Genomic DNA, 19,490 nt, shown 5'->3' on the forward strand with positions numbered 1-19,490 from the left:
CGGACATGAAACGTCAAATATCCTGCTGGAAAAAATTAGTACAAATTTTTAGAAGTTTACAATTTACTCAAGAGTTGTTGTTGCAACAGTGCATATGGGGTACACGAAATGATTACATTTACAGATCAGAAGTGCAAGCGCTTCTGAGGTACCAAATATAGACCCATGCTGAAACACTCTTTAGTATGTAGCCTTCACAAGCGGCACTGTAGCTGCTGAATCCGGCATCAAATCGATCCTATGGATGGCGAATACTGTCCTAGGATACGTTACGCCACGGCTGCTCGAACTATTCACGTAGTTCTGTAAGAGTTGTTAGTTGATGAGTCGTACAAGTCACTTGTCATCCCATCCTACCCCACAAGTGCACGATTAGAGAGAAGTGCTGGCCACGGAAGTTGTTGTGCGTCTTTAGAGCACGTTGAGTTTCATGGGCAGTGTGTGACCGAGCATTATCCTGCTGGAGCAACAAATTTCCTTCCCGTTGCGAGGACGACAATGTCCTACACGCCCTGGGCGCTGGTTAGCGTCCCTCCAGAAACGCCAAATGTGAACGAGAGTTGTAGCTGATCGCACCACAGACCATAAGACATGGGGTGAGACTAATGTGTCTTGGACGAATGCACTCTACGAGACAGCTCTCACCAGTTCTACATCGCACGCGCAAACAACCATCACCTGCATGCAGGCAGAATCTGCTTTAATCGCTGATGACCATGGCGCACTATTCCATCTTCCAAGTCCTCCTCGACGGCACCAGCCCAGCCGTGCAGGTCGATGCTGTGGCGTAAGTGGAATACGGGCTAGAAGTGTTCTTGTCCGTAGTCCCACTGCTAAAAACTGGTTCGCGACAGTTCGTGTTAACACATCTCAGCTCACCAGCCCTCTCATTATGGCTGTGAAAACTTTACGTTTTGCCACTGATGCCCTTACTATACGACGATCCTGGAGGGTGTCTGTGCTACGTGCACAGTTTGAGAATGTTCACGTGACACTGACACCATCGCTGCGCAACTGAAGCAAGTTTTGTGGCCGTTCTCCGGAAGTACCATCCCTTCAGTCAGAAGGCTACAATGTGACCCCTTTCATAGGCTCACTTGACTGTAAGAAGCACGAATTCGCCTCTGTGGCATGGTTACCTACTTGCTTCACAAGTTTGCTCCACACTGTGCCTTCTGGCTGTGGGCTTATCTCTTAAAGGGTAGAGACAGATTTGGCGATCAACGTTGAAGCCATTATCATTACATCTACATTATCCCCATTTGGCATACACCGCTATCGGATCAAAATCTTTTCAGGTTACTATTTTTTTCTCGGCGGTTTACTTTCTGGCCGGAGCGCTTACCTGGTTCCAGAGCGAACGCTATGAGCTGGTCGCCTTGGTCATAGAAGAGAATTGCATCTGTGGAGATGGAGAACTCGCCAGAAAGGCAGAGGAGAAGAATGATTACAGTTCAGTCGACCATTTAATGCTTCTGAGAGACCGCACTCCAGCCGTAGAGACACGAAAAAATGGTTCAAATGGCTCTGAGCACTATGGGACTCAACTGCTGAGGTCATTAGTCCCCTAGAACTTAGAACTAGTTAAACCTAACTAACCTAAGGACATCACGAACATCCATGCCCGAGGCAGGATTCGAACCTGCGACCGTAGCGGTCTTGCGGTTCCAGGCTGCAGCGCCTTTAACCGCACGGCCACTTCGGCCGGCGTAGAGACACGAAGGCAGTTATTTGCTGAGAGGGCATATTCCTGGAGAGCTGGCTGAAAAACGATTTATTGAGAATACATCTCTCTACGTTGCACGAAAAACCAGTTTGGACGATGCGTCAGTTTCTGCTGTGTGGGGGCGGAAGGCCAAGCTTTGGCTCCGAGCCTGGGAGAAGTCTGGACGCGTGTTTCTCGTGCGCTGGAGGGTTTGCGGATTGGGTTATTCTAAATAACTACCGTAGGCGAGAGAGTAGCATTACTGTTTAACTGATTGGGTGGAAGCTGTGGAGCGAGTCCTCGGATTGGTGAAGGAAATGCTCGGAATTGTGATACCGAGCTCTGGAATGAAGAAGCGTTTAGAGAACTATGGAGTAGCACTATCGGAGTGAAGTTGTCTCATTCTTGGCTTTCATTAAGGATCTTTCGCCCACGCTCCGGATATACAAAACCTCGCGCAGATGAGCGGCAGAGGCAAAAGGACATCATGCAGTTGCGGTCCAGCGCAACTGGTAAGCTGTATCAGTGACACGGGGTTTCTAGAGCTTCGTGAAGTTTAGGCGGGATCGGAACATGGGCTGTATACAGCAGAATCCTGTAACCGTTCGCGCAGCTAACCCAAGACATTAAATTCCGTGATTATCATTCAAATCCAGTACGATTACATCTATTTGTTCACCTCCTACTAGTGAGATTTTCCCACGCATTTTGTATGTCCATCCTTCTGACTGGAGGTTTTTGGGATCATGGCCGTTCACTATTGCAAGAAAATTAAACGCCTACGGCCGTCCTTATGATCTTATTTATTGTGTAGCTACCAGTTTCGGCGCCAAGTTGGCAGTTGATGGTTGGAGTGCTGACATCATAGTTGCAGTCTACCTAAAGCACTTATGCAGCGTATATTATATGGATGGTGATAACCCCTTTAGCATGAACTGAAGATGGCGCGTTGAAACGCCGAAATTGGTAGGTACGCAATAAACAAAATAAGGACGCCTGTAGGTGTTTCACTTCTTACGTTCCCACTCTAGTCATGTATCAAGGAACTGCATCTGTTTTTCTTAGAAATGTTGTCCAGTTTTATTTTGTGATCAATAAACAAATAATCTCCATTAAAACAGTAAGCGTTTCCGTTGCATAAAACCTTTGCTGGACTCGTGGGAGCTGCCTGATTCTTGCTGGTTCAGATCTATCCTTACGTGCGTTCGCTGTCCGGACTAGAGACTCGCAGCACCTAAACAAGACGGCTGGATCGTTGATCGAAATATTGTGGATAAAATGGAAACAACTCGACAGAACACCCGGAAGATTATTGATAGTAAACCTATATATTTAATTAATGATGTCAATAGTTTTGGTGACATGAAATCTTGCTGTGAGGCAACGGCCTTGCCGCAGTGGATACACCGGTTCCCGTGAGTTCACCGAAATTAAGCGCTGTCGGGAGCGGCCGGCACTTGGATGGGTGACCATCCATCCGCCATTCGCTGTTGCCATTTTTCGGGGTGCAATCAGCCTCGTGATGCCAATTGAGGAGTGACCGAATAGTAGCGGCTCCGGTCAAAGAAAACCATCATAACGACCGGGAGAGCGGTGTGCTGACCACACGCCCCTCCTATCCGCATCCTCAACTGAGGATAACACGGCGGTCGGATGGTCCCGATGGGCCACTTGTGGCCTGAAGACGGACTGCAAATCTTTCTGTGATATACGTCTTTCAATTCTGACTTTATAATGGAAGCTGTACCAGTTCCATGTAATTCTACAGTAAGTTAAACTAGGTTGATATGTACGCGACAATGTACTTACCTCTAATATCTGCCTTACTGTGACAGAAGACGCGCACTGTTGGTAAGGACCGATGAGATATCAATATATAGCTGTTGGACCTCGCGGTTTCGACGCGTACCTCGTTAGTGACGTGAAACTAACATTGGAAGACGGCTTTTTGAGAAGGAGCACACACGTCTTCCAGAGCCAGCCACTTCCGTCTGACAAAGTGCATCCGCTCAGATTGTCGCTTGGAGGACCGCGCGCTTGCCGTAGAGTGAAGCGGCAGTAAAATCCTCGCCGCTATTGACCGTTCGCAGCGTGTGCGTCCGCAGAGGGTGGGAGTGCTAAGTGGTGGCAATCGTAAATACGATCGAACTCGTTAAAGATTCACCAATGCCGCTCGCCTGTAAATACAAAGGACAGGATTGGAAGTTGCCTCCCCTGGTGACAGGACAATCTTTATTGTTTCATCGGCAGACCTACCACAAATATGGGAAAATTAAGTGACAATGTGCATAGCTATATCTCAGTATATATCCCGTTATGAGTATTTCACGAGCTGAAAAGTAACGCAAATAAGTTTGTGCAAGCACTGTAATACTACAGTTATATTATATGGGATAATGAGCATTCAGTATCAAGAGGAAACAAGTAGCGTGTTTTGTTTTTCTTTTCTACATTTGACCGCCTCTGTGTGTCCACAGGAATTCTGCGGGTTTTACAAGCAAATTTCAAGGTAATTTTGGGAACAGGCTAAGAGAATCTGAGATGTTCCAGTTAGCTTTGTAACTTAACTGGTTTACCAAACCAAGGAAGGTCTCACACAATAACAGATAACTGGGGTGACACGCTGCATGTGAATTTTCTCTCCGTGGTCGGAAGTACCTAAAGTAGGAAAGGCCAATGCGGTGTACAAGAATAGTGTCTTCAAAATTTTACAGGGAACAACGTATACATCATCCCGGAAGGACGTTACTTACAATCCCGAACAGGTTGGTTAGAGGATTTCACGACAGAGGGTCGAAAACAGGTGATTGCTGAAGGAATTTAGCTAATTGGGCACGAATGAGTAGCATTAAAACAAGTTAAATTTGTAACTGTCCTCTATTCTTTGGTCTCCTTTCCGAAATAAATCTGTACATATGCGGTGAAGTTTCTTTTGAAATGCATTACATACAGGCACGTACCTAACAGCATAGAACACATAATGGGACTATAAGAAGTACTCATGAACCCAGATACAAGGACTCAGTTGAATTCAATCGCTAACAACTTTTCAAAACCAGACTCGTCAATACAGAACTCGCAGAAGACAAAAACAGGCCGACATAGATAGTTCGAGTAGCTCTAACACTGCCAATGAAATGAGTGACAGAGACAACACTGACGTAAGAGGCACACAAAATACACAACATAAAATACATGAAACATGTACAACACGTAACATGAACATTAGTCAAACATCGCAATTTATGTCTCATTATGCATGCATGCAATTAAAAGTAGAAGTAATTGGAAAAGTACTGGATGATAATTGTACTATAATCCAAGTTACACCTGCGCATATCATTGTTAAGTAGTAGGCCTAATATAAATGAACACATCATTGTAAATGTCATAAAATGAATGTAACATAAATGTAATATGAAGTAAGGAAGCAGTAATTTAAACAGTATTAATATACAACAGTGACAGATCATAGATATTACGCAATACATACAAAATTAAGAAATGCACTACTGAAAATCTAGTTTCACTATACAAATATGTTTTCGCAATATTAACAATTAAGGTGGTTGATTCAAATGGTTCAAATGGCTCTGAGCACTATGGGACTCAACTGCTGGGGTCATCAGTCCCCTAGAACTTAGAACTACTTAAACCTAACTAACCTAAGGACATCACACACATCCATGCCCGAGACAGGATTCGAACCCGCGACCGTAGCAGTCGCACGGTTCCGGACTGCGCGCCTAGAACCGCGAGACCACCGCGGCCGGCAAGTTGGTTGAGACCTTTTATTTCTTTCCGCAGCCTCGTAAGATATGTATCTAACTTAATTAGATAACATCGAGGCAGGATATTTTTCCAAAGCGACGCAAAATTTGTTTACTAAACAACCTAGTAATAGTAGTTGTTACGTAACCTAACAAACATTAACTCACACAGTAAGCTAACAAAGAAGCTAACAACATAGATTAGATCGACTTGGACTGAACAAATAGATTTTTTCCAAGGAGTGATGTTCATGCAGGTAATACTAATATGGGTAGCACATCACGGGGACGCTAGACTTTAAGTTCAATACCAAGCTCCCTTCCCCGAGTGATGTTGCTGAACGGACATCTACACTTACTCTTTTCAGTTTTCTTTTTATTCCCCTTAAATTGCGCAATAAATTTGTAATTTCCTACTTCCCAGATTCATTAATTTTTGGAAGATAATTGTAATTACTGTAAGTGAAAAAGGTAATACCAAAGAGCAGACAAAAAGAACTCGTCGCAGCCCAATCTCCAGTGGTGCTGCGTGGGCATCAGTGCCTATGGCTTCAACAACTGCATAACATAATTCTGCTGCACAGTGGTGACCATGGGTGCTGGCTTAAGCCTGTGTAGAGCACTACGGCCTGCAAAACGTAGTAAGATGGCAGGCCCTAGTAGTCAAAATGCAGCTTGGAAAGATAAAACGCAGTTTGGTCCCCTTAAGTATTTGTTTTACTCTGGCCGAGGTTGCTTGTTGATAATCACTGGGTTTTTCTCTGAGTCAAAGAACGAGTTGCATGTCTCAAAGAACGAGTTGCATGTCATCTAGGTTGAAGTAGTCAAAGGTGCTAATAAACTTTTGTAAGCTGGTAATCCTTGTCTCACAGGATGTTCCAGTGAGTCTGTCGATCCCACAGAGTTGGTATCAACAGTAATGACTCCAATCTGCTAAAAGAAATCATGGAAATAGCGCTACTAACAAATTCTTCAGAGCAGCACCCTTGTGCGTCGACGCACTTGTCAACTAGTTTTCCACTCCTGGAAGGCGCCCTGGAAGTCCTTTTCCGGAAGAGCTATGCTACGCTATCATGGCGATGTCCTTTGAGGTCTGTCTTCGCTCGGGGGACAGGGAGCAGTCCCCACGGCCAGAGGTGGACAGGGGGCGGGGGCTGGGGAAGCATTGCAGTACCATTCTTACCCGTGTATATAGCCGCGAGACTTATCGCACAATCAGCTTAACAGCTCATGCATCGAAGCTGCTTACGAGAATAATATACAGAAGAATGGAAAAGAAAATTGAGAATGCGCTACGTGACGATCAGTTTGGCTTTAGGACAAGTAAAGGGACGAGAGAGGCAATTTTGACGTTACGGCTAATAATGGAAGCAAGGCTAAAGAAAAATCAAGACACTTTCATAGGATTTGTCGACCAGGAAAAAGCGTTCGAGAATATAAAATGGTGCAAGCTGTTCGAGATTCTGAAAAAAGTAGGGGTAAGCTATAGGGAGAGACGGGTCATATACAATATCTACAACAACCAAGAGGGAATAATAAGAGTGGACGATCAAGAACGAAGTGCTCGTATTAAGAAGGGTGTAAGACAAGGCTGTAGCCTTTCGCCCCTACTCTTCAATCTGTACATCGAGGAAGCAATGATGGAAATAAAAGAAAGGTTCAGGAGTGGAATTAAAATACAAGGTGAAAGGATATCAATGATACGATTCGCTGATAACATTGCTATCCTGAGTGAAAGTGAAGAAGAATTAAATGATCTGCTGAACGGAATGAACAGTCTAATGAGTACACAGTATGTTTTGAGAGTAAATCGGAGAAAGACGAAGGTAATGAGAAGTAGTAGAAATAAGAACAGCGAGAAACTTAACGCCAGGATTGATGGTCACGAAGTCAATGAAATTAAGCAATTCTGCTACCTAGGCAGTAAAATAACCAATGACGGACGGAGCAAGGAGGACATCAAAAGCAGACTCGCTATGGCAAAAAAGGCATTTATGGCCAAGAGAAGTCTACTAATATCATATACCGGCCTTAATTTGAGGAAGAAATTTCGTACGTCTGGAGTACAGCATTGTATGGTAGTGAAACATGGACTGTGGGAAAACCGGAACAGAAGAGAATCGAAGCATTTGAGATGTGGTGCTATAGACGAATGTTGAAAATTAGGTGGACTGATAAGGTAAGGAATGCGGAGGTTCTATGCAGAATCGGAGAAGAAAGGAATATGCGGAAAACACTGATAAGGAGAAGGGACAGGATGATAGGACATCTGCTAAGACATGAGGGAATGACTTCCATGGTACTAGAGGGAGCTGTGGAGGACAAAAACTGTAGAGGAAGACAGAGATTGGAATACGTCAAGCAACTAATTGAGAACGTAGGTTGCAAGTGCTACTCTGAGATGAAGAGGTTAGCACAGGAAAGGAATTCGTGGCGGGCCGCATCAAATCAGTCAGTAGACTGATGACCAAAAAAAAAAAAAATAGCCGCTGACCAGTAAGCACGTGTGTCATGATGCAGCTGCCAATTGGTGGCAATGCGTGGCCTCCCTTGCTTGGCCCTTCCCTTCACTGTTTTCAGTCATTTTATTAATTCCTAGGTGGTGTACGATCATTCGAGCACCTACGCGCCGGCCTGAGTAGGACGCATCCATCGTAAATTACACATTGGGCGCATTCTTGAACGTGGACGGGTGTCCTGTGTGGGATTCATCTTCCACTCACTCCCGGCCGCCTTTAAAGCAATTCTGACATCTCAAAACAGGAGCTTTCCATAGATTTCATTTCCGAACACTTTCCGGACCGTGAACAACGTCTTCATAGCCGATTTTCCGAGATTCATAGTCAATGTAATGGCCCAGCACTGCTAGAACACCGCAGTTTTAAGCTCAGAGCGAGTCAGTAGATAGGGATACACAAAACAGCGGTGCGAAACGCACGAAAACTCGTAGGTGAACGAAGCCTGGTTCATTCTGAACGCGACTTCACCATTCATCGAATCCGTCCGGAGCGAGCTTCGTGCAACGTACAGTCGTCGGAAAGAAATTGGGCTCAGTACTTTTTATAAAATCTTAAACAATAAACGAAGTATGGAGACAGCAAACAGCCCTTTCGTGAATCCTTTGATTACGCGGCTCGTGTTAGTGCCGTTATTGCTTGACATCTTGTCTCGGCGGTCTCGTATCTTATTCGATTTACTGGCGTCACTAAGTTGCTGGCTTGCCTGCCCATGAGTGGCAGCAGCAGCGCTTATCGATAAGAGTACTGTCGTACTATCTTTGCCACGACCATAGTATTTTCGGTCGTCAGTGGGGACGGAGCAGCAGTGAAGCCCGGACAGCCATGTCTCGCCTGACCGTTGCAGGCACACATGACTTCAGTGGGGACGATCTTGGTTAGTCGTTCGGTCGGTCGTCTCATCGCACGACGTGTATTTGGTTGCGACCGCTTTCGCGTTCTCTGTGTGTGTCGACTTGTGATTCCTCCTAGTTGTTCCACAGTGACTGGTTTTAGTATTGTATGTGGAAGTGTGTTGTTTTGGTTGGCAGGAGAGCCAACACCGTGTTACTAGAGGAGGCCGAAAGGCACGCGTTTTAGCTCACGCAGGCTGGCGTGAGGTCTGGAACAGTACAAGGAAATTAGAATTTAGAAAAAAGAACGTAGCTGGTGGAATACTTCACTTTAATCCATTAATGAAGAACGTCGGTCCTGACGGAACATGATTCATAATATCAGTAGTAACTGATAATGGCGCCTTGCTAGGTCGTAGCAAATGACGTAGCTGAAGGCTATGTTAAACTATCGTCTCGGCAAATGAGAGCGTATTTTGTCAGTGAACCATCGCTAGCAAAGTCGGTTGTACAACTGGGGCGAGTGCTAGGAAGTCTCTGTAGACCTGCCGTGTGGAGGCGCTCGGTCTGCAATGACTGATAGTGGCGACACGCGGGTCCGACATATACTAACGACCGCGGCCGATTTAAAGGCTACCACCTAGCAAGTGTGGTGTCTGGCGGTGACACCACATGTGTAACCTCCCAACAGATAAAAAATATAATAACCTCCCAACAGTAAAAATATAATTATGTATATCATTCACATTCTGCGTAACCTACCAACAGATAAATTACGTAACCTACCAATAATACAATGTGACTAATCTCTCAATAAAATTGTGGCTCACTTATAACCTTTCAATAACTGACTGTGAATTTAAACTGGTAAATTTTGGACGTCAGCAGTGCTGCGTCATGGCCCTGAAAGATCATTCTGAATAAATTGAAAATTCTTACGTCAATAAAGTCGCCGGATAACGCATATATATCTGCTCCTATAAGAAATTTTTTTGGCACAGCGCAGTGCAATGCTGGCCGATAGATTTGTCATGTGTGAAAAGAAACAACTGATTTTTCTTTACAATAATCGGGATGCCCATGGATTGGAGAAATTAGTAAATTCTTTAAATTGAGATGAATGATTATCAAAAGTTAATTTTTATAAGAAAGATTATTATTAAGAGATTTTTTTAAAAACATTTACATGGACTTGATATAACAACACTACTTATGCGCGAGGCTGCTTTTACCTTATACTACAACGCTCAGGCTCCGCCATGGCTCCCCACGACCGGCCCAGCCAACTCGATACACACGACTGTTAGCTACTACTTTCTCGTACTGCTCTTTGGTCTGAGATTCTCTTATAGCTTACATATCGCAAGCAGCGCGTGAGCAATCGATCGAAATTACATCTGCTCGAGTGCGCTAGCAACAAATTCCTTAATCATGGACCTCTTACAAGTGTTTTCGTGGAACCATGTGTAGCTTGTGTGGTTTGATCGAGCAGTTAGTTTAATGCTGTCTGCGTGCTGGATTGAGGCAGTGGGTCGGTTGGGACAGAGCAGTGAGGAAGTCTCCGCTGTACGGGGTCAGGCCGGGACCAAAGGCGGCGTGCATGCGCTGTCAGATTGTGAGGCGCTAGCTACGAGAGCTACAAAGATCGTTGCCCACCGAACCTGGACGCTGAAGTTGAGCGATAAGTTAACCGGTTATGAAACCTCAACTACTGTGACTTCTCTTCGTTAATGGTCGGTTGTTGCTTCCTGGGCCCTCCGGCTAGCAGCAATGTATGATGTGTTGGAGTTGGCGAAATTTTGCAGCCATCTTCCAGTGTGGTCTTTAACTATTAAGTTGGTTGCTACTTATCAGTGACGCGCAGCAGTGGTATTTTCCGCCTTGTGGCCGTTAACGCCCCATTTACCTACCCTGGTCGTTAACGTAGTCTTCCGGCAGTGTGTTTTTCCTCGCCGTGTTGATGCTGTCCGGTACAGCGTATAGTTCGACAGTCTTTTAGTTGTTCGTTCATATTTTTTTCTTAAGAGTGGTTGTTGTGCCTTGGCTGTTTTTAGACACCAATTTTTAAGATGTAGTGCGGCTGATATTTTCCGCTGACGTACCGTTGGTCGGGTGGAAGGGAATTGATTAGTTTGTTGGTCGGTCCTTCAGTCGTCCCTGGGTCGGGTTGCCATCTCATTATTTAACTTACTCTTGGCTGCCTGTCTCACCCCACCTTACGTTAAGGCCACCTTCTCAGGCCGACCCTTGGAGCACTTCTGGGCACCACTGTTCTGTTGATTTTAGACTGTGATTTTCATTTTAGTCTGAAGTACTGTGCGAGGCCTTCAGCCATCTATTAATTTAGTTCGTTTTAATTTTAAAATAAGGCCCTCAGCCGACTTAAATTAAAATTTGAAGATTGATTTGTTTAAAAACTAAATTTTGAAAGTTTGTTCTATCTGAAATTCTTGTTATCCAGGCCTTAAACCCTGAGTTGTTCAATGTCATGTGTGTGGCCTTCTGCCGAGTATTTACGCGAAATATTAAGTAAGGCCTTCAGCCGCGTGTATTCTTTAAAGCATTTTTTTTATTTGTGTTCAGGCGTTCAGCCGTTCTTGTATTAGGTGTGTTTTGGGCCTTCAGCCCAGGAGGTATCTCAAGTTTTCTTAACTAGGCCTTCAGCTATATTGTTTTATTTTGATCCTTTTAAGTCAATTTGTAATTAAGTGGTTCTTAGGAAAATAAAAGTTTGTGTCTTTTGTGCAACTGACAGTAATTGGTTACGCCCCCCCCCCCTTCCACAATCATAACCTGATCCGCTCTATCCTGCGGAACCAGTTTCAAGGTGTGTCAAGGGAAGGCGATATGTTTCAGAGAGTACATGGGAAAAAGGAAAGGCGCCATAATATACGCTATGTTAAAAACAAATGAATTAACGCGGAAAGCTATACTTCAAGACACCCCATATTTGCCACTTATGAGCTCCTGAAACGCGTTCGCTTCTTCTGCAACATCAGGCTTTCAACTGGTTGGCAGCTCGCTATCTTGAGCTGTTACGAGCTGACTCCATTCCGCACAATTATTGACATGTGTAATTATTGACCTTTCCCATAACGTATCGCTTGTTTCAAAAATGTCAGCTTCCCTTGGGCTTTCTTCGCATGTAATTCTGGTAAAGAGTATTTAGATGGAACTGGCTGTAGTCTATTAAGCGACCTATCCACTCGTGTCATCTTCAAAATGGCTCTGAGCAGTATGGCACTTAACATCTGAAGTCATCAGTCTCCTAGAACTTAGTACTACTTAAACCTAACTAATCTAAGGACATTACACACATCCATGCACGAGGCAGGATTCGAACCTGCGACCGTAGCGGTCGCGCGGTTCCAGACTGAACCACTCGGCCACATCGGCTGGCGTGTCATCTTCGTTAGGATGCATACCTGGATGTTCTTCTCTACCACTAGTACGAAAGACTTTCTGACCAGTCATTCTAAACGTACACGTGTCTTATATGCCATACATTGAAGCTGCGAGACACTTTTTCCATCGGCCATCACACATAGCCGTAAAGCGCTATATTAAAAAATTCAGTTTTTAACCAGAGTTTTAATCTTCTATGTTTCTGCTGATACCAGTTCACTTACTCCCTGGCTATTTGTACTCTCTTTTTCGTGTTGCTTTATTTCTTCTAATTGTTGCAATGGAGCCGTCGGATTTGGATAGACAAAAAGGTCTTTCTAGTAGCGCACATTGACTGTAAGCTAATTGACACCCACGGTTAGGTTAAAAAAATAATTAAAAATCAAACATGTACTACGAATACTGCACCCTCACGTCAGTATTGTTTAAATGAAGGAAATCGACAAAATGTGGTTTAACAAGGTTGACGAGGGTGTGGTCAATGATTTATAATAATGCGTTTACGTAACAGATAAATTAACATAGTCACAAACACACACACAAACACACACACACACACACACACACACACACAGGCACACTGAATTTAAAGGATGCACAATATAACTTCGCAAATTTTGAGTACAACATACCACCGAAAATACTGAGCAGCTAGGAATACAATACTATCTAACGACTTTATGACTTTTCAATACGTACTGCTACCAAACTATTTCGCGAAGAGGAAAATAGGGCCTTTTACATTGAACTTCACTGCCGAATAAACTTCAGTGACGCTAGTCAAACTTAATTCATTTCAGCCCAACAGTTAACTCTTTCATTGCCTAAATAATTATCACATGAAATGTGAAAATACGATCCCCTAATTTGGACAGGAAGAAAAAAGAGGAAGGGCTAGACCAAACTAGATCAATGGGGATTTGGCACAGTTGATTCACTCGTACAACATACAAATTTATTTTGCAGACAATGAATTCATTAAATCCAATTAAGAATTTCATTAAAGAATTGATATGAACACTGAACAATAATTAATGACGATAGAAAACGTCGCAGGCAATCACTGTTTGCAAGACCGTAATATAAAAGACTAATGATACAAACTTCAAACAAAATTTAAACCTCCACAAAAATTACCAAAACTTCATAAAACTGAACCGACCACATAATAGGCCACTGCCAAGAAATTCTTATACTAAAATACAAGTGACCAAAGAAGAGCAAAGATTTGAAACCTCATCAAACAGACATGGTAGACGGGCTTACAAGGTTCCACAATAATATTCAAATAATTAAAATTGACATTGAATAAGAATACCCGTTGAGATCTATGCCATTAGGTCTAGTAAAATGTTTAAATAATAAAGAAGCAGTAAGATTATAAAAAGGAAGCCGATTTTTAATTAACAAATAGAATGACTCGGAAATGCTGTAAAATTTCAACTTAACTTTAAACAGCAGCACTAACAAGGGAACATCCCCATCGCATCCCCCTCAGATTTAGTTATAAGTTGGCACAGTGGATAGGTTTGAAAAACTAAACACAGATCAATTGAGAAAACAGGAAGAAGTTGTGTGGAACTATGAAAAAATAAGCAAAATATGCAAACTGAGCAGTCGTCAAGGCTAAGGTACTGCTTATTTTGCTTCAGGTCATATACAGACCGACAAGGAAGATCAAAGAGTGTCTTAGATCGGCAAAGGAGAAAAGGGACTCACTTGCAACGTCGGGAATATACCGTATACCATGCGCAAGCGGAAAAGTTTATGTCAGAATGACGGGACGATCAATCAATACCAGGAACAAAGAACATAAGCGACATTGCTGGCTGGGGCAGGTGGAGAAATCGGCCGTGGCAGAGCACGCACTGAGTGAGACCGACCACGTATTAAAATTCGCCGACGCAGAAGTTCTGGCTGTAGAGAAGCATTATCACACGCGCTTGTTCAGAGAAGCTGTAGAAATACAAAAACACGCTAACAGTTTCAACAAGAAAGAGATAAGCCTTAAGGTAAACGAATCCTGGCTTCCCGTACTGCAGCGAACGACCGTCGCAGGTAGCAAGAGGAGAACCGCACCGGAAATGACCGCAGAGAAGCCCTCGGACGTTGGCGCGCCAGGTACATATAGTCTGCGGCCGCGAGCTCGGCTCCATTTCACCACTGGCAATGGAAGGTGAAGCTTTAACAATGCCAGCCACTCGTGCTGGCGAAACGTCAATAAAATCATTAGATGAACGTCGGCCGAAGAACCCGAGACAGAAGCCAATAGGCAGTATGTCAACAAGTGGCCACGAAAGCCTTAACAATTTTGTATTGATAAAGCCTTGTATCGTGCGCGATTGCGTTTTGCGCATTTGAAGAGAACAAAGCTGCATCAGTCAATGCTGAGTTGGTGGAAGTAAGCGGCAAGAAAGCACCACCATATGATACAGCGGAAAGGTGGCGTAGGCGCTTCTTATGTGGTCAGACACGTATGAATGACGAAGAATGAAGTGTGAAGAAGGAAGAGTCGTATGAGAAGTGGGGATCCTATTGTCCGAAGACCTGCCTGTCCAATGTAGGCCATAGTTAAGCAGCAGTTGACAGCATCTGGAGACTTCTGCAGTTCTTGATCTGTGGATCCGTCTCCACACATCAACTATGGCTATAATTTCGTTTTATTTTTATTAAAATTATTACATTTTCCTATTTGTCCCTCTATATCTGCATTGCTCTATGTTCCAGAGTACAGTCTGAAGATGGTCCACCTTTGGACTGAAATTGGTCATCAATAAATGTGACTTGTGCGATCTAGACTCTTTTTCTAAGTGCAGTTGTGAAATTGATCGCTGTTTTTTCAAAATGTTTTAGAAAATATGTGATAGAGTAAAAAATGAACATAAGTCATCCATGAGCTCTCAGCATCTTGCACAACATTTATAACGTGACAAAGAACGCCAACCGCTGGTTTACGAGTACCATAAGAAAAGATATTGCCGAACTGAGGCATCATCAGAATTGTTGCGGATTTGTCGTATGATTTCTCTAGTCCTCTAATCACTTTGAAAGAGTGCTGGATATACCATTACGACCGTGAGGTAAAAGGTTTTAAAGTTCTGTCACTACTATGGCGAATTGCCTCACTCACCCGCATTCTCCTAAGACGTCACCCAGTGATTTCTTCCTCTGTCCTCCGTTGACTAAACCATTACGTGCCAGGAATTTTCACACTAATGGCAAGATGATTTTCGAGTGGGGTTGTTTCCTGGAAGCCAAAATGCAGACTTCTACAACCAAGGTTTCCGTCATGTCACCCGTGGTTCGAAACTGTCGCACTGAAGGGGTATATGTAGGGAAGGCCTAACTCCATTGCCAAGTTTTGTGGGCGCAGCTTGATTTATTTCTAAATGATAATCAAAACTTTATGGTTCAAATGGCTCTGAGCACTATGGGACTTAACTTCTAAGGTCATCAGTCCCCTAGAACTTAGAACTACTTAAACCTAACTAACCTAAGGACATCACACACATCCATGCCCAAGGCAGGATTCGAACCTGCGACCGTAGCGGCCGCGCGGTTCCAGACTGTAGTGCCTTTAACCGTTTGGTCACCACGGCCGGCAAAACTTTATGATTAGCCCTCGAAGGGCGCATCATTTTGTAACAGAAATACTATAGAACACAGCGACATTTCTATCTGCTCTGCCGCGGTCCCTTGTGGAAGTGTTGGTTCAAATGGCTCTGAGCACTATGGGACTCAACTGCTGTGGTCATCAGTCCCCTAGAACTTAGAACTACTTAAACCTAACTAACCTAAGGACATCACACACATCCATGCCCGAGGCAGGATTCGAACCTGCGACCGTAGCAGTCGCACGGTTCCGGACTGCGCGCCTAGAACCGCGAGACCACCGCGGCCGGCGTGGAAGTGTTGCAACAGGCTGTGAACCTGAGGACAGTTATAATGTTGGTGTACCAGGTACAGCGCAAATAGTCGACGCTTCCTTCCGACAACTGCTTTTTGTTGTTCCTTTCCACCCAAAGCCAAAGTAGTGCACATGCAGGAAATTAGCGCAGAGGAACAGAAACAAGTATTCAGCATATTCGTTCTAGGCAAAGTCCTAAAGGAAGTACCTTACACTTGCCTTCCTACGACCTATTACGAATTGTCAAATGACTATCTGCGTCCTGTGCATAACTATGATGAAGGCGTGTACATTTTAGTGTTTGGTTTATGTTGTTACGAAAGAAGGGAGAGGGTGAAACCTGGTACCGGCATGCACCCTACTCTTCTCTAATAGCACCAAGGAGGTCGCCGAGCTTAATATCCCGATCTGACGGATCGCCCACCAACAGCGTCAAATGCCCTCAATTCGTGAGACACTGGTTTGGAATTTAATCCAGGACATTGGCTCGAAGACTAATCATCAGCAACTTTATGCCAACAACTCTCCTCCAGGCGAGCACCCACATGGCAACCTCATGTACCACTTTGTTTATGAGCCGGCCAGGGGAAACCAAACCCTTGTCTGGTTCAGGTTCATTGACGGTGTCTTCATGATCTGGACACAGGGCGAAGACACCCCATCCTCATACCCCCACAGCCTCAGCACCTTCTGACTTCTTACTTATCCACTTCACCCATTCCTCCTTACCTCAAGGTGCCACCTTCCTGGACGTTGACCTCAGTCTCTCGGATAGTTCCATCCATAACTCTATCCACTTTTTTATTTTTAGTCATTAATCTTCTGGCTGGTCTGATGCTGCCCACCACGAATTTCTCCTCTGCGCCAACCTCTTCATCTCAGAGTAGCACTTGCAACCAACGTTCTGAATTACTTGCCGGATGTACTCCAATCTCTGTCTTCCTCTACAGTTTTTGCCCCTCACAGCTCCCTCTAGTTCCATGGAAGTCATTCCCTATGTATTAACAGATTCTGCGCAGATCTCTTCATTAATTACCTTATCAATCCACCTAATTTTCAACATTCGTCTGTAGAAATTCAGGCTTATGTTAGATACTAGTAGACTTCTCTTCACCAGGAATGCCCTTTTTGCCAGTACTAGTCTGCATTTGACGTTCTCCTTGCTCCGTCCGTCATTGGTTATTCTGCTGCCTAGGTAGTAGAATTCTTTAACTTCATCTACTTTGTGATCATCAATCCTGATATTAAGTTTCTCTCTGTTCTCATTCCTGCAACTTCTCATTACTTTGTCTTTCTTCGACTTGCTCTCAATCCATATTCTATACTCATTACACTGTTCGTTTCATTCAACACTCCGTCGTCAGGCCACGAGTGGCCTGCCGGGACTATCCGACCGCCGTGTCATCCGCATGGAGAATGCGGATAGGAGGGGCGCTACTATTCGGTCGAGTAGCTCCTCAATTGGCAACAGCGCATGGCGGCCTGGATGGTCACCCATCCAAGTGCCGACCACGCCCGACAGCGCTTAACTTCGGTGATCTCACGGGAACTGGTGTAGCCACTGCGGCAAGGCTGTTGCCTTCGTTTCATTCAGCAGATCATGAAATTCTTCTTCACTTTCACTCAGGATAGCATTAGTGAATCATATCACTGACATCCTTTAACCATGAGTTTTAATTCAACTCCTGAACTTTTCTTTTATTTCCATCATTGCTTCTTCGATGTACAGGCGAAAGATTACAGTCCTGTCTTAAGCCCTTTTTAATCCGAGAACGCCATTCTTAATCGTCCACTCTTTACTCCCTCTTGACTCTTGTACATCCATATCAAGCCCGTTAACCGCCAAAAGTACCTGCAGTTTGAGATTTCGTGCCCCTTCCACACCAAAAAATCACGAACATACAGCCTGGCCACTCGCGGACGACACACCTGCAATGTCGACAGTTCCCTTGCCCAGTATGCTGGAGGTCTGACAAAGGCCTTCACAGACAGGCGTTGTCCCACAAACCCAGCCCACAAGCAGGCCGTCTCCTCGCGCACCCCTAATCCTCCCACAACTTCCAACAACAAACCGCAAAGGAGTACACTCCCCCTCATCACGCAAAATGTCCCCAGACTGGAGCACCTTAACCATGTTCTATATCAGGGCTTCAACTATCTGTCAGCGCACCCGGAAATGAGGTCATCCTACCAACGATCCTTCCCTCGGTCCAACCAACCTACATAACATCCAGATCCATCCCTAAGCCATTCCCATTCAGCCGAATACTGGCAGTGAAAATTTTCCACTACGAGGATTCGAACCGACTTACCTCCGAATCGAGCGCCACCGCACAGGCATGTGTTAGCGATCTCGGTTACGGTGGCGATTCCTTTGTGGAATCACTTCCCGTCAACAAGTAAATGCTCATCTAAAGGCCGTAAGTCTATGAAGCATGTGTATTAGTGATTACAAGTGAGTCTCCCGAAAGCTCTATTCGTATTTGATGAGAGGCAGAGGAGTTGCGCTATAAAAGCTGTATAATGAACGTGAGTACGAGTACCTGTACAGCCTGCTCCAGTGTTGCGTCATCTCCGCTCGGTTAGGAGAGCGAAACGGAGGAAGAGGACGTATCTGTCTCTCTGTCTGTCTGCAGTTCATAGCGAGTGCGACGCGGCCGCGACACAACAGGACAGAGCGCGCCTGTTACCCCACGGCGGCAGTGTTCTGGGAGCCTTGCGTAATGCACCAGGTACAAAGAGAGGTTTGTCGGTCGCAGCCGCCTGCAGCTGCTTAGCGACTGGTTGCTATGGAAACGGTGTATCGAACCTTGAGAGGTTTCGCCCTTCACAAGGACGATGCCTCGTAAAAGGCAACACACAACAAACACATCCTTGCTCGCTGGTGTCAGTGCATCCGGCCATTGCCCACTTTTTGAAGCAAGGTCGTAGAACATGTGGAAAGAAAACTGGACAGAAACACGACGACACAGGGCCAGCCAATACTGTTCATCGCCACCTATTGCCCTCAGACAATCGTGGTTCACGGATCCGAAATGTATATGAAGGTACTTAACATCAATCATACGGGTGAGCGTCCATCACAGCAATTTCCCCAGTCATTCTGCAGGGAATGCATTAGACAACCCAAACTCTTGATTCTGTTTTACATCAGAAGGTGATTAAAATAATTTACTTATTCGTATACAGCAGCTATACGGTTGCTGGCTGATGGAGTCAGGCCAAACTGGGTGGATGTAGCTCTTTTTTCTTTTTGAGTCATTAGTCTCATGGCTGGTTTGATGCGGCCCCACCACTAATTCCTTTCCTTCGATAACCTCCTCATCTCGGAGCAGCACTTGCAACCTATGTTCT

The 19,490-nt window shown here is 44.7% G+C and overlaps 1 pseudogene; it reads right to left on the reverse strand.

Annotated features, from left to right (window-relative positions):
• Positions 1–17,598: 17,598 nt before the first annotated feature.
• Positions 17,599–17,716, reverse strand: LOC126191670 (5S ribosomal RNA; annotated as a pseudogene).
• Positions 17,717–19,490: the final 1,774 nt, after the last annotated feature.

This window comes from Schistocerca nitens, chromosome 6 (genome assembly GCF_023898315.1).
Source record: "Schistocerca nitens isolate TAMUIC-IGC-003100 chromosome 6, iqSchNite1.1, whole genome shotgun sequence".
Classification (NCBI taxonomy): Eukaryota; Metazoa; Arthropoda; class Insecta; order Orthoptera; family Acrididae; genus Schistocerca; species Schistocerca nitens.